Source organism: Tauraco erythrolophus, chromosome 29, assembly GCF_009769465.1.
Source record: "Tauraco erythrolophus isolate bTauEry1 chromosome 29, bTauEry1.pri, whole genome shotgun sequence".
NCBI lineage: Eukaryota > Metazoa > Chordata > Aves > Musophagiformes > Musophagidae > Tauraco > Tauraco erythrolophus.
The window spans coordinates 2,879,096-2,892,953 of record NC_141493.1 but is presented as its reverse complement, the minus strand read 5'-3'; positions in this window follow the sequence as shown (position 1 = coordinate 2,892,953).

The window sequence follows — 13,858 nt, the reverse complement described above, 5'->3', positions numbered from 1 at the left end:
TTAATTTCCAAGCCTCAGATTAGCATTGTCTCTCATTAACTGACTCCATGTCAATTAGATGCATTTAGAAAACACTTTGAGAAAAGAATTTAAGCGTTATCACCTGTCAATTTCAAGGTCAGAATACTCTGCATTATCATTTGAAATGCTTCTTGCGTTGGCAGTGCAGGTTGTGTCTGAAATTTAGTCAGATGTAAAGTCTGTAGGCTTCAGAATTAAAAAATAAAGCAAACAGAACTCCCCAAATCTCTTAATTCCCATTGGATATTTTAGAAAAATGGGGTTATTTACTGTTTGTGGAGAACGAGAGGAAGCTTTACTAATTATCTCCTTTATTCTGATGTGCTGTAGTCTGCTCCCTCTAAATCAATGTCCCCACTGCCCCTGTGTCTGCCTTGCAGTGACCTCTGCATTGTTAAGCCAGTGCTCAAGATGGCAAGAAACTTGTTCCAGTGACTCACACTGGTTTTTCTACTGCTTTTTTTCCCCTCCTGTTTCAATGTTATGTCCTCTCTTATCAGTGGCAGAAACAACACCCATTCTGTAGATGCTGCTGTTCCCTCTTAGTCTCCCATGAAGTTTAATCATGTCCTATTTCAGCTGTGTCCAAGAGTTAGAATTTCATAACTCATAACAGAGATGCTGTGGTCCCAACTTGCAGAAAACTCCATCCAGCCTGACCATGATAACATTTCTCACCTTCTCTTGTCCACGGCTCTCCCTGCATCTCCAGCTCCCCTGGTTTGTCTGCAGGGTGGTATCGATTGCCCAGGGCAGCTGCACAGCGGGCACAGACCGGGCAGCCTTACACAGCTCTTCCTTCGAATGGAATCCAATGGGAGTTTCCCTGAGGTCAGACTCGGGCAGCTGGTGAGATTTCACTGGGATTTTACTGATCCTTTCCATCAACAAAACTCACGTCTGATATGACAGATCTTGCACTGCCATAAATCAGCCTCCTTAACCAGCTTTCCTTCCCTGTTCAAATGAATTATTTTTCTAAATGAAATTATCTATTCTTCTATCACTGTCATTTGGGGAACACAATCTTTACACACTATTTGCTTAGAGGAGTTAATACAATATCCCAGAGCAACCGGTAACGTATCCTTCAGGAGGGGATGTGATGGATCACACCGTGCAGAAGAGCAGTCAGGAATGGGACTGACTTTGGCATCGAGGATCAGAATAGGCTCTTCCTGTTCATCCTAGGGGAAGTCAGATGTAAATTTATGCCCTTGCCAGGAGTGACATGCTGCAGAATTGCAGTGGAAAGAGAACAAAATCCCAGGGGTTGGCTGCTAACGTCAGCGGCACCAGTGCAAATGAGAGCAGCCTCCTGCCCAGGCAGCGTCTTCCAGGAGCGTGGTAGCCCAGCGAGTCAATGATGGGGCAGAGGAGGCATGCCCTCGTTAGCCCCCTAATGAGAAGGGAAGGAAAAAAACCTTCCTTTTTAAGCCAGGCTTGGATGAGGACCTCACCCTGGACACGCTACAGTTTACCTCCCCCGGGTGGCTTCTCTGTTTTTTCTGCTACTGCTCTTTTCTCCCCATCAGACCATGCTCCCTAGCTGCTGTTGCTCCATGCTCCCACTGGTTACTAACTGGGCACGAGAAGCCCCAGTGCCTGTTTGCTGCATGTGCATGGGGTCTCGACTCACTAACTGAGCCAATCATGTCAGGGCGGGTGTGGGATGTGGGGAGCCCACCTGAGCCCCCAGATAGACGGTGGTGGCAGCGTTGGAGGCACCAGCCCAGGGCAAGGAGTGTCCCACCAGGTACCGCAAATCTTGGCCAGTTTTATGACCTGCTGCACCGTACCAGCATCCAGAGCCACCCTTCCCCATCAGCTGCTGCTGGAGCTGAAAGAAAACCCTGCCTGGTTGTGCGTGTACAGATTAATCTCACCTTCATGTGTTTTGTCTGCTAGGGAGAAGTCATACCTGCACATGGTAACTGCTTAATTGCAGCACCCACTGAGGGCTGTAATTTGGCCTAATTAGGCACTTCCTTCCCTTTGTGGCACAAGTGTTACTCGTGTAACACAAATGCAATCCATGGCGTGTTTCTTACGTGCGTGGTGCAGAGTAGCTGGGTCTGCCCTTTCTCCTGTGGGGCTTTGAACTTGTTCTGTGAGCAGCTTGTTTCAATAACCGTAGTTCTTGCTAATAAAATCTTTAATCCAGTGATGAGGTGGTGTGGTTTGTGTCGCCTCCAAACCTGGCCCCTCGTTCCACCTCTGCCACTTGCTCACCGGGGAACTGCGGTGGTGGCATTTCATCTCGCTGTGCTTCTGTTCCTGCCTAATGAGTGTGGGGATAATGAAACTAATGAAACCATCTTCGTCGCAGTGCCTGTGAGATCCACTGAGAAGAATCACCTGATAAAAGGGAGGTGGTTGTTATCGTCTCTCAGTAACGAGGATAACTCAGGTGTGACACTCTCTACCTGAAGTTGTACCTCAGTCCCATCTCGAACCCTTGTGACAAAGTCGATTTTTACTCTGAGTAGGGTTTGCAGAACTGGTGCCACACTGGTGCCCGTTCTGGTGATTAAATGCCTTTCAATAAACTAAGGATAACTTAGCGTGGTGTTATTAAAACAGAATTTTATGGGCCGTAACCTGCTGTCATTTCGTATGCAGAGCTCCTGCTGAGTAAATCAAGATGTCCATGCCCAGAGTGATGGCACAGGGGGAGCAGCCTTCTGGTTCTCCTCTGCTTGCTCATCTGACCTTTCTTTGGGAACTGAGTTGTCTCAAAGAGCAACCACAGGGTCTGACTGCTACACGTGCTAGAAAGGGGTATGTAACTGTGCCACTCAGCTAAGGCTGCTATCTGCAATATGAACAAAAAAAAAAAGTAAATATTTGAAATATTATTGGATTTATTAAACATATTGACAGCCCTAGAAATTGTGCTTTGGAAGAAATGTCTCTTCTCTGTCATCTCCAATATTTCTCTCTCACACTGGTGGGATTACGCATCAGAGGTGCTGCCTTTTGCATAACTTTCTTGTAGAACCCCGTGAACATAGTTCTGAACACAGACTGGTGTTCCCAGTGCTTCTCAGCTTAGAACAAAGCCGATTGCTGGAGATCCGTTGGCAGTGTAAAATAACACTGGTATTTCAAAAAAAAAAAGTTTTTTCTCTTAATATTTTGGTAACATTTTACATCACCCACTGCTCCCATTAGAAGTAGGGATGAACAGACATCTGTTACCTTACACACAAAAAAAATAGTATAGAAAATCTATACTTAAAGTACAGGTTCAGTGTAGCTTCGAGGTGGCCCCAAGAAGCTGCTGCTGTTGTGGTGTGTTCCCAGCAGCACATCGCTGCCCCTGAGCCTTCGGAGTTAATAATTCCACCGCGCGGCATCCAACAAAATAATTTGTTTATTCTTGTGTGTGCATTTATTAGATCTTCATGTTCCCCCCTCTTTGCTAACCCTAATTATAGCAATATTAAAAGAAAGTTCTCACCGTGAGTTTAGTGGTTTTGGGAACTTTTGTAAGAGAGGAGATTGGATTGAGTTTTTAGTGAATTTCCACCATAAGCCAAACTGCTCCTCCTAGTCTCTGATTTTAGTTGTTTCAGCTAATTGTTTGAACAGGTCATTAAATCAAAAGATGCAGTATGAGATTTTCTGTCGAGATGAAAAGCTGTAATGAAAAGCTAATGATTCTCATCAGTCGTCTGGCTTCTCTGATGCTTTGTCCTGATCTAGGCTGGTCACAAGGAGAAAGAACTGGGATTAACGCCAAAGCAGTTTGCCTTTTCCAAAAAGAAGCCTTATTAGCATTTTGCATTGGTCAAATTGATTGTTTCACACCCGAAGTGTGTGTCAGCTGCCCTCAGTCCCTGTTTGTGACCAACACACTTGCACAACTTCTTTTTTTGCACTGAATCCTGCTTATAGAAATAGATTCATAATAAATCCCCATCCTCCTTCCTGGTAGTCTTGGCTCTTCCCTTAATCCTCTACCTTTTGCTATTAATAAAAGAAAATGTGACGCTGGCACCGTTTTAAACATTGCCTCTGGCCTTGGTGCAGCCGTGGGGCTCTCCAGGTGCCTCCAGCCGAGTCCCTGTGCCACTGGTGCTGCCCAGGAGTGGGACTGGGAGGTTGGGACCACCTGCCCCGCAGCGATAACCGCTGCGAGAGATCCCGTGTTCACGGGCACAGACATCGGAGAGTAACGCTGAGAACAGCCGCTCGTGGCATTACGATATGAATGCCAAGAACTGCATTATTATTTTTTTTTTCCCCTTCTGCAGAAAGGGTTGGATTCTTTTCAGATTGTTATTTTTCACCCACAGGAACTGCATCACCTCCTTTAAACACAGAAAGGAAACGTTCTACGTGCCAGATCTTATCTTCATGTGCAGTTTTTAACATCCTCGAGCATGTAATATCTTTTAATTAGGATGAGGATTTGGAAAGCAGCGTGAAAAGGAACGGAGGCAGGTTCCCTTGGAGCAGCTGTGTGATAACTGTGTGCAGGGGCTCGATGTAACCTTCAGATGCTGTTCTGCAGTAGCACAGGGATATTCTGTAAGCATAAATGGAGCCTGATTTCTTTTACAGAGCAGCAATCAATAGTTTCGAGGGGTCAAGGAAAAACATATGTGCTTTTAAAATTTTTTCTTTCGAAATAAATAATGGGAGTAAGACCAGCAGTGATAAACGAGGTGGGGTTGGTCCCAGTCCCCGGTGCTGGCTGAGCTCTCGTTCCGGGGGAGCCGGCGCCGTTGTATCATCGCATCCCGCGCCCGGAGCCTCCGCTCTACACGGCAAACCACTGCACTCCTGTGGCGCGGGAGGCTGCTGGTCCCTCCAGCAAAACAGCGGTGGGGAGCCTGGGGAAGTTGATTAAAGAATCACTTTGCTTTCTCCTTCCTTTCGTTGCGCAGCGGAGCAGCGTTTCTCTCTCTGAATGCTGTGTTAATTTTTTAATCTGTCCTTCAGGATATTTAGATGCACGATGCTACTAAGGCCCCTTACAAGCCAGTGTGATTCCAGGTGCATTTCACAGAGGAGATGTTGCCCTTAGCTGCGCATCCGGAAATCGTGCACTTGCTGGAAACCTCAGAGGATAAGTGACATGACCAAGTCCCACCAGTAAACCAGCACCCATGGCCTGAACACTGCATAGGGATCCTGTTGTGCACCTCGATTGTCCTCAGGCTTTGTTCATTCCCTCCTGTTCTCCAGATGCTGGGGCCTCATTTCTGTTTTTTCCACCTTTATTAGACTTTCCCAACACAGTTCCCTTTTCAGAGCAATTTGCTCTCGCAAAGCCATTTCCATTTGCTGCAGGTAATTGTGCCACCTCAACGGAGCGGTCTGGAAGGGTTTATTGCCTTTTGTTCAGGCTGGGGGATTTTGGGGCAAATTGGATGCTTAACATGGCTGGTTGAAAACCAGCATTAAAACGTGCTGGTGAAAGGATCGTTCTGCGTGAAACCAAGAACCGGAGAAGTTCATGGAGTAGAAGTGCATCCTGGCAGGAGGATGCCAACCCCAGTAGGTAGGTAGTTGACTCCTTTCTCAAGCTGTGAGTGTTGCTGTCGCTGTGGATGGATATATGGGTCACTCCTCTCCCTCTCCCATTTCTGTCTCCGCAGGTCTAAGCCTGAAATACTCTGAAGCCAGACTCGTGTGAGTCAGCAAGGCAGTCTGTGCTGGAGCATCTCCTTCCAAAAATTTCAGCCACTGCTTGATGAATTAAACATGTCCAAGTATTCTTTTCATCAGTGCTCTCCACTAGACTGCTTTCGAGGCTTTTTTTTTTATGTTCCACCTTCAGAAAACTAGAGAGAAACTGGGAAATCCTTGATGTGCAGTTTGTGAACATGGAAGTTACAGGGAAATGCTGATTTTGGAAGAAAGGCGGTGATGTGCTGGGTGTGTGTGGGGGCATATTCTTAAATTCCTGACTACTGGAGGGTTTTTTATACATTTTATTCTTAAGAAACTGTGAAAAACTCCTGAACTGAACAGCTGAGTGGTGCTGCTGCACATCTTAAAGAAAAACGTGAATCAGAGGATGGTGAGAAGAGTGTGTGGAGGATGTTCTGGATGATAATGGATGTCTAAGTTATAATGGGCTTGAAGCATAATTAATGTTAATGGAGACCATTTATATGTAATGCAAAGAACATGTTCTGAGAGACAGATACAAAAATAGATTTATTTTTTTTTAAGACATGAAGTTTTAAACTCTGAGGACTAGCCATCGGAGCTACTACACAGCTATTTTATGCATTTTATCTATGGGAAAACATTGCTCTTAGAAGCTTGCGGGGACTGGGAAATGTGTAGCCTAATTTTTTTCACATCCTGACAAAAGAGGGATGCTCCATCTACCTGGCAGTGTCATGAAGACAATTTGGCTAAAATTTTTCATTTCTTTGTGCACTGAAATCCGGCAACAAAGATGATCAGAGCCAGAATAATAAAAATAAAAATGAAGAGGTCTCCTGTAGAGGGTATGAAACATCAGGGAGGAGGCAGTAACTAACAGCTGGGGAGGGGAAGTAGTAAAATGAGCTTGTGTGATGACGAGTTCTCATCGGTTCATGCCCTTCTGGCAGTGCTGGTTGTGCTGCTTTCCCCAAGGGAGATCCCCTGAGGATTCGGTCTATGGAAGGAGCAAAGGAGAGGAGCCTTCCCTCTGGCTCGATGGCAGATGGGGCTGGAATCTCTGATGCAGCACTAGCCATGAGTCATTAGAGCAGTTGTTAGACTGGAAACATACTTTCCCCATGCGTAGTGATGGTAGAACTCGTCAGGGTGGATGTATTGTGGTACCCTGGCAGTACTGCCGCCCTGGCTGGCTGCTATTGCCACGTATTTATTGATATGCAATTATTCTTCTCTGGTAACAAGACAGGGAGAGAAAGATCTGTGTGTTGTATCATGAAATACTTCCTGCTAGACTGCACATATACTATATGTGCATATGTGCTATATGTGCTTATGTACTATGTACATACTTCCCTTGATTTGTATTTCTTGGCATAAATTTATTAATGCTCGCTGGGTATTTTCCACCAAATATTTCATGGCCAGCAACTTTCCATATATTTACCATCCGTATTCCGGACTATTTCCCTTCTATGGCAAACATTTCTACATTACATTTTGCTGTCTAATGCATAGGGCTAATGATTTTTCCAAAAGCAAATGGGCGTAGAGCTTTATGAGAATATCATGAGGAAAAGGCTGGTTTTTTGTTGTATTGAATTCTTCAGAACTTTAATTTCATATAATTTTAGAAAAAAAAAACAAACTCAAGTGCTAATCATTTGTAGCCTTGCTCAAGGGACTCTGCGTCAGCAAGTAAGAGTTCCTAGTTATTTATGGAAGGACTACACAAATTGGGCTGATGAGTTGGGTTTTTTTATTTTATTTTTTTTAGTTGAGAAACAGGCACTGAGTGCTGGTCCCTCACACACACAACGTGCCCAAAAGAGCTTTTATCACTATGCTATTGCATTGCAGACCACAAGATTGCATCTTCCTTTCGCAGACAACCCCACCGGGGAAAAGGCACGCACTTACTACGAGGTGTAGAGTCTTCCAAACCCAGAGGAAGATCATGCTGGATTGGGGAGCTGCTAAATACGTATGGAAATTAATGTGTGAGACAAATAATTAAAGGCTAAAGTAGTCCAGGAAAAGCAGATGATATGAATAACAATAAAGGTCTTTTTTCTGGTGGCTGAATCAGACTCCTCAGACCTTTGCCTTTCTATTGATGGTTCCCGTCAGGTTTCCAACCCATTAGCATTTTACAGTCCCCTTCTGCAATGACCCTAAAGACCAAAGCTTGAGATGGGATTAATAATGGTTCAGATTTAGCACCAGCTGCATTAGACAACTTCAGTTTCGCAGGGCAAATGCTGATTAGGTCCTTGGACCTGGCAACGTTAATGGCATAACTTCCTTGATGTAAGCAGGAATAGAACTGCCTTAAGCATTAGAGCATCTGATTGATCCCTAAAGGTTGGAGCACGGAAAGCTGTTGGGTAGCTGTCAAGGAAAATGCCAAAAGCCACAAGGTTTGCAGTGGTCCTGCATCTTGGAGTGCCCAAGGAACAAAAATCTCTTTGCTGCATCTAAGAGTGTCTTGCTTCAACAGTGCTCCTGGAACAGGGCTGTGATAAAAAAGTATGAGCCAGCCCTCACTTCCAGAGGGTGTTTTTAGCCCAAATATGTTCCCTCTTTCTCTCTTTCTCTCTTTTCTTCTCCCAGATACAGCCTGCCTTTTCTCCTGGCCCATCTTTCAGTTCTGCGTTAGGGAGACTCAGGCAACAAACAATCCCAAAACCAGGGGCAAAGCCTTAAAGCAGTCCTGCCGTGTGGGGCACACTGCAGCATGCCCCGAGCGAGCCGTGCAGCCGTGTACCAGCCCCAGGCGACGGAGCGGCCGTGGGATGCGGAGACCTGCGCAGTGCAGAGGCAGGAGAGAGCAGCGGTGAGCGGGAGGGATGCGATGGGAGCGCGGGGCACCGGGAGCTGGATGCCCCGTGCCCGAGCCAGGCTCTGCTCTGCCCTCTCCTCCGCACGGGAGGTGGTACTGAAGGGGAAGCTCGTGTCAGTTTCTGCCTCTCAGTTCCTTTTCAGTGCGTGTTTTCTGGCAGGAAAGGGCAGGTCTTTCTGTTTTACCTCTCTGAAAATTCTGTGATGCTCCTGGCAGGGGATGTCACTTGCTCATGCAGCGACCTTTTCTTTTCTTCTGCTTCTCTACTATGATGCTGTGGCACATTAACAGTAAAATTCCTTGCCTTCTGTCCTGCCTCACTGTAAGAAACTCTCCTCTCTGTTTATCACCACTATTTTTGCTAACCTTAACGCTGTCTTTCCTACCTTTGTAGTGGTGGTCAAAGCTCAGGGGACCTTTAAGCTATTGCGAAGTGTGAAAAACATCACACTTTGAGGACCGGGGAGAAAGCACACTTATTATTGTATTACCAACTATGACAATTAAAAAAGCAGCAAAAGCAGGGACTGCTAGCCCCAGATTCCCAGTAAGTCCCAGTAACCCCCTGCATCACCTCATTTGCACATGGGTCATAAAACCTGCACGAGGTCTCGAGCAGATGGCCGCTTGGCACTGGAGAGCATTTAACTAACATACCAAGTTGCACATCATTTCTGGATCTGTTTTTTAGCATTGCTGGTACCCACTGGCACTAACTGCTCATGGTACATATCCTCCTTCTACAGCATTTTTCATTACTCAGCCTCAAAGAGATTTTAAAAGGAGGGGCACTATCTTTAAGCGCCTTCCACAGACACAGAGATGGAGCAAGAGAGAATGAGAATTAAGAAAGAAATGAGCTTTATGAGCCTCGTGCCCTGCCCATGAGGAAACACTTCCATCTGTTTTACAGGGAATCAGCAACCAGATAAGCTGTTCTGATTTCTTTTGTCAGTGCTGGCACATTTACAGTACTTTGCTGGCACGTTGCTTGGGAATTACAGGCAGATCCTCTCCAACATAGTGGGAACAGGCACATCACATGCTACATACTCCTGTCTAGAGGCTGTTGGCAAACCACAACTTGTAGTCAATCAAGGCAGGATTTTATAACCACTGCTACCCCCACCCCCTTCTCACATTCCTTATTTTCATCCTTGCTCTTCAAAGCAGGATGATTCACATGTTATAGTAACCTACATTTGGCTTGGCACCACTTATGGGCTATATATAGATGACAGAGTCACCCTGTTCTTCCTCGTTGATGCATTTTCCTTTTTTTTCAGACACGGAGCAGTTCTGGGTGCCCCGTGGGCTCAGAGAGGAGCTGGAGGTTAAAAGAGACATTCGGCATCACGTCCAGCATCACGGTTTTTATCTGGGTCTGGTCTAGGGTTAAGGTAGCTGCTAAGATCAGGTGGGAGCCTTTTGTGGCTATTAGAGGTGTGCATTTTAGGAAAAGCCGACGTGCTCTCCTTCCAGCAGTCATCTCTCTCCGAGTTGTTTCAAACTGAGAGCCTGAAAATAAAGAGAAATGAAATCACAGCCATTCTGTGCTAGATAGTGGGCAGACTGTTCCCATTGGCAGATGTTGATGGCTTGCACGTTTTTGGCTCTGCTGTTATCTTTTGCACCTCTAGAACCAGACTGTAAAAGTGTGTTTTTTGTGTCTTTTTTCCTTTTTTTTTTTTTTCCTAAGCAAACTGACTCAGTTCCTCTTTTCATCTGAAACTGCAGGAACCTCCTTTGTTTCAGTGACTTCCCACTGGGAACTACTGCCCCGTGTGCCCTGAGCCTCCTGCCCTGGTAGAAAATGACCCACTGACAGCACCGTGGAGGAAAAGAGTCCAGCTGATCTCCCCCTTTCCCCCCCCAGAAACAGCTCGCTGCTCCACGGTCACCATCCAGGGAGATGGCAGCTGTGCTGCTACAACAGCTTTATTGACGCCCGGTGTGACGAGCCCAGGGGCTGCCTGGCCCCGGACATCTCCCATACATCCTAATAAGGCTCCGTGGCCGCGGGGACCGAGACTCGGAGCGCAGGTGCTCCCCGGCCCCTCCGCCTGCTCAGCGATCGATACGGCATTGCAGGGAGGACCTTGATGAGAAATCTGTTGGTAAAAGTGATGTTTCTGTAATGGCCAGCACGGTACCCGCCCAGATCTTCAAGGAGAATTCAACCCCCAGCTTTTAGCCGGATAATATTCATCTCAGACACGAAAGACGGGATGAGATACGTATGTACGAACAGTATCTATGGGTTTTTCTTATTCCTGGCAAGATCATTACAGTAGTCAGACACAACTGCAGGTGTAAAATGACGTTACTGTAGATGAGGATCAGACCCAGTGGAATCTGAGCCACTAAGTGCTTGTGTTTTGCCTGAAGGCAGCTCTGGTTTAGCTCTGTTACACCAGTCATGAAACGGGGAATTGGGAAAGTTGCACCCCATCCTGCAGAAGCTCAGTCTCGGTGCCAGTCCCTGCTCACTCTGAGGGCTTTGGTGGCCCTGCTCATCCTGAGGGCTTTGGTGGCCCTGCTCACCCGAGGATGCAGCTGATGTGTCAGACCTCGTGTCTGGGAAAGCATCTTCCCCCCAGCCCTGCGATGTGCTGCTCGTTTTCTGGATGTGGAGGGTCAAAGGAGATGCACAAAAGGATGTAAAGTTTGCTCACAGCTTGCTCACCTTCTGCTTTCTCTGCAGGCACCTGTCAAAAAACGGATGGCTCAGCCTTTAGGAAAACCAAGCTCTGGGTAAAGAGACTGAGGCTTCATTCGCTGTTCTGCTTGACATGTTCTTTGGGATAAACCTGAATTCTCTGCCTGTAAAATGCAGGTAACAGTAATTCTGTCCTTAGAGAGTTACCAAGAGGAGAAATGCATTAGATGGTGTTGGACACCAAATGCCCTGGAAGGCACTGAATCCTACTTACTTTTATAATGAGTTCCCTACAGCCATCACAGGTTTACAGTCTCTCTCATTCCTGTAGATTATCACCACTTGAAATATTACAGCACGTGTCAGGCCAAAACTTGCTTTCCTGGCTCAGTGTTTATTGCTTTCTTGAGCAGGCTCTACCCCCTCCCATTAATCAGAAATGTCTTAGTCATCTGCAGCGTGCTGACCACAACGAAAAACCCGGCTGCGGGAAGGCTCCAGGGCTGGCACCGGCTCAGATAAGCTTTGTCTGCCTGTAAGTGCGCAGGGGCACGGATCAATGACAATCCATCAGTTAGGGGAGAGGATGAAACAGGCACAAGATTGAATTCAAGGCAACAGAGTGTTCCTGTCTCCCTTTTGCAGCCCACCTTGCATTGGACCATCTCCTTTCCCACTGGGTGCTGAGCACCACGTGGCGTTTTCCTTTCTTCAAACTTTACAGCTTTTTTTTTTTCATCAGACAGGATTTGCCCTGGCTGTACTGCTGGGGCCTCATCTTTCACTAAACAATAGATAACCCGAGGGTCTGAGAAAGCCCTTCTCCCCACCTCTGAGTCTTGGGTCCCCCCTGCCCAGCGCTGCGGCGGCAGCGCCTGGATGCGATACGGTTCTCTGGCCCTTTGGGAGGGGAACACGACCACTCACATTATGACAACAGCTGTGCAGAAGTGAGAGGTCAGTGCTTTTAGCCATTGCTAACACCCTCCAGGCGCTGGAACAGCCGAGGGGTGGGGAAAACCCAATTCTACAAACTTTTTGATTGACTGCGTGGTTTTGTGTGCAAATCTCAATGCTATTCAGTGGCAATATTGATCTTGATGTCTGGAGCAGATGGGCACAGCAGGTAAGGTTTTAAGATGAATGCAGGAGACAGACCAGCGCCCTGATACCGAGGAACAACTGCCACCTCAGAAACCCCCCATGTATTTAGGGTCAGATCCCCTGAAAGCACAAATTTGCCGTGTTCCTCTGAAGGCAGATCTGCTGGAGGGAGCAGATGCTTAGCTGGTACAAATCAGCTTTGTTTTGCAAATCTATTACGGTCCGGAGGACTTCCCAGGTTTATGTCAGGGGAAGATCAAGCCCACCTGGACCAATTTCTGTGAGCTGCCAGTCCCAGTGAGTCTTAAATTTTGGATCAGGCTCTGCACCCATGAACTCTTGAAGGAGAGCAGCAGCCAAGCCACTAGGTCGGAGCTGCAGCTCAGACGTCGCTGCCCAGCCTGGTGGCAGGTCCCCAAAAGAGCCACCGGCTGCAGCCAGCACCGTTCATCATCCATCAGACCTCACCCAGGAGCAAACCTCCCCGGGCTCCCTGCCTGGCGTGGGCTGTCACGAAAGCAAAATCCTCGTGCGCAGGAAAACATTTCTGTCACCGAAGGTCTCGCCTGCTCTTTAGGCGTGCTGCCCTTTCCCAGCCTTGCTGCTGAGATGATGTATTGTTCCCGTTCCCCCTCCTGCCCTGACATGCCCTTGGCAGGGACTTTTCCTTCTTGCACATCACTCGGTGCGAGAGCGGGGCTTGGATGCGCATCAGCTCCCATTAATCAAAACAGTTTGGTCCCCTCTGTGCTGTAGCCTGGGAGCTCATTGCCATTTGCTTTTTTTGTGTGTGCCATCCAGCCACAGAGCCCGACGGGAGCCCTGGGCTCCGCAGGGACCCCCCCGAGCTCGGGGCAGAGCCCGGGGAGGCGATGGCTGCTGGGGGCTGCGTCAGCGACGGGGGGCACGGCCGAAACGCCCAAGGACACTGCAGACAGAACGGAGGCATCTGCCAGGGAACTCAGGAGCTCCGGAGAAAGGGGTGTTTCCTTGATGTGCTCTCACTTGGTTGTGGAGCAGCTTTTTCCTTTTAAAGGGACAAAACCAAGCGAATGAACCAACAAATAAATAAATAAAGGCGCCTTTCCTTTTCTGTAAGATTAAATGCTTTTGTGTAATTGTGCATTAACCTTTGGTCCTGCATTAGGCCGCCGTTGCTTTGCACCCTTGATGCTTTTAAGCCAGGATTGCAATTAGCCAAAGTGGCTCTTGACAGCCTTCCAGGCAACCCCGTACCGGGGGCCGCGTTCCCGAGGGGAGATGGATCACGGCTCTCACGGCTCGCCGGAGGTGCCTGGCCCCGAGGAGGCTGGAAAAGGAGGCACCTTCCCCGCAGGCTGGGGCTAAATGGAGGCTTTCGAGTGTAGGGGGGGTTCGAGGTGGCTTTCAGGCTGAAAAGCTTCCTGCTCAGATGCGTTTCTTTGCTGAACTCCCACTCCCACAAATTAGATTATGAGAGTGCAGGGACCCTCCCCTGGGTCTTGATGTACGGCAGGGATATTTATAGGAAAAGCTTTTTAATAGCCTGAGTTGAAAAATCTGGTTTAAAACAAGCCATCTCCAGATAATTAAATAACCCAGCTATGACTAAGAATATTGATCAG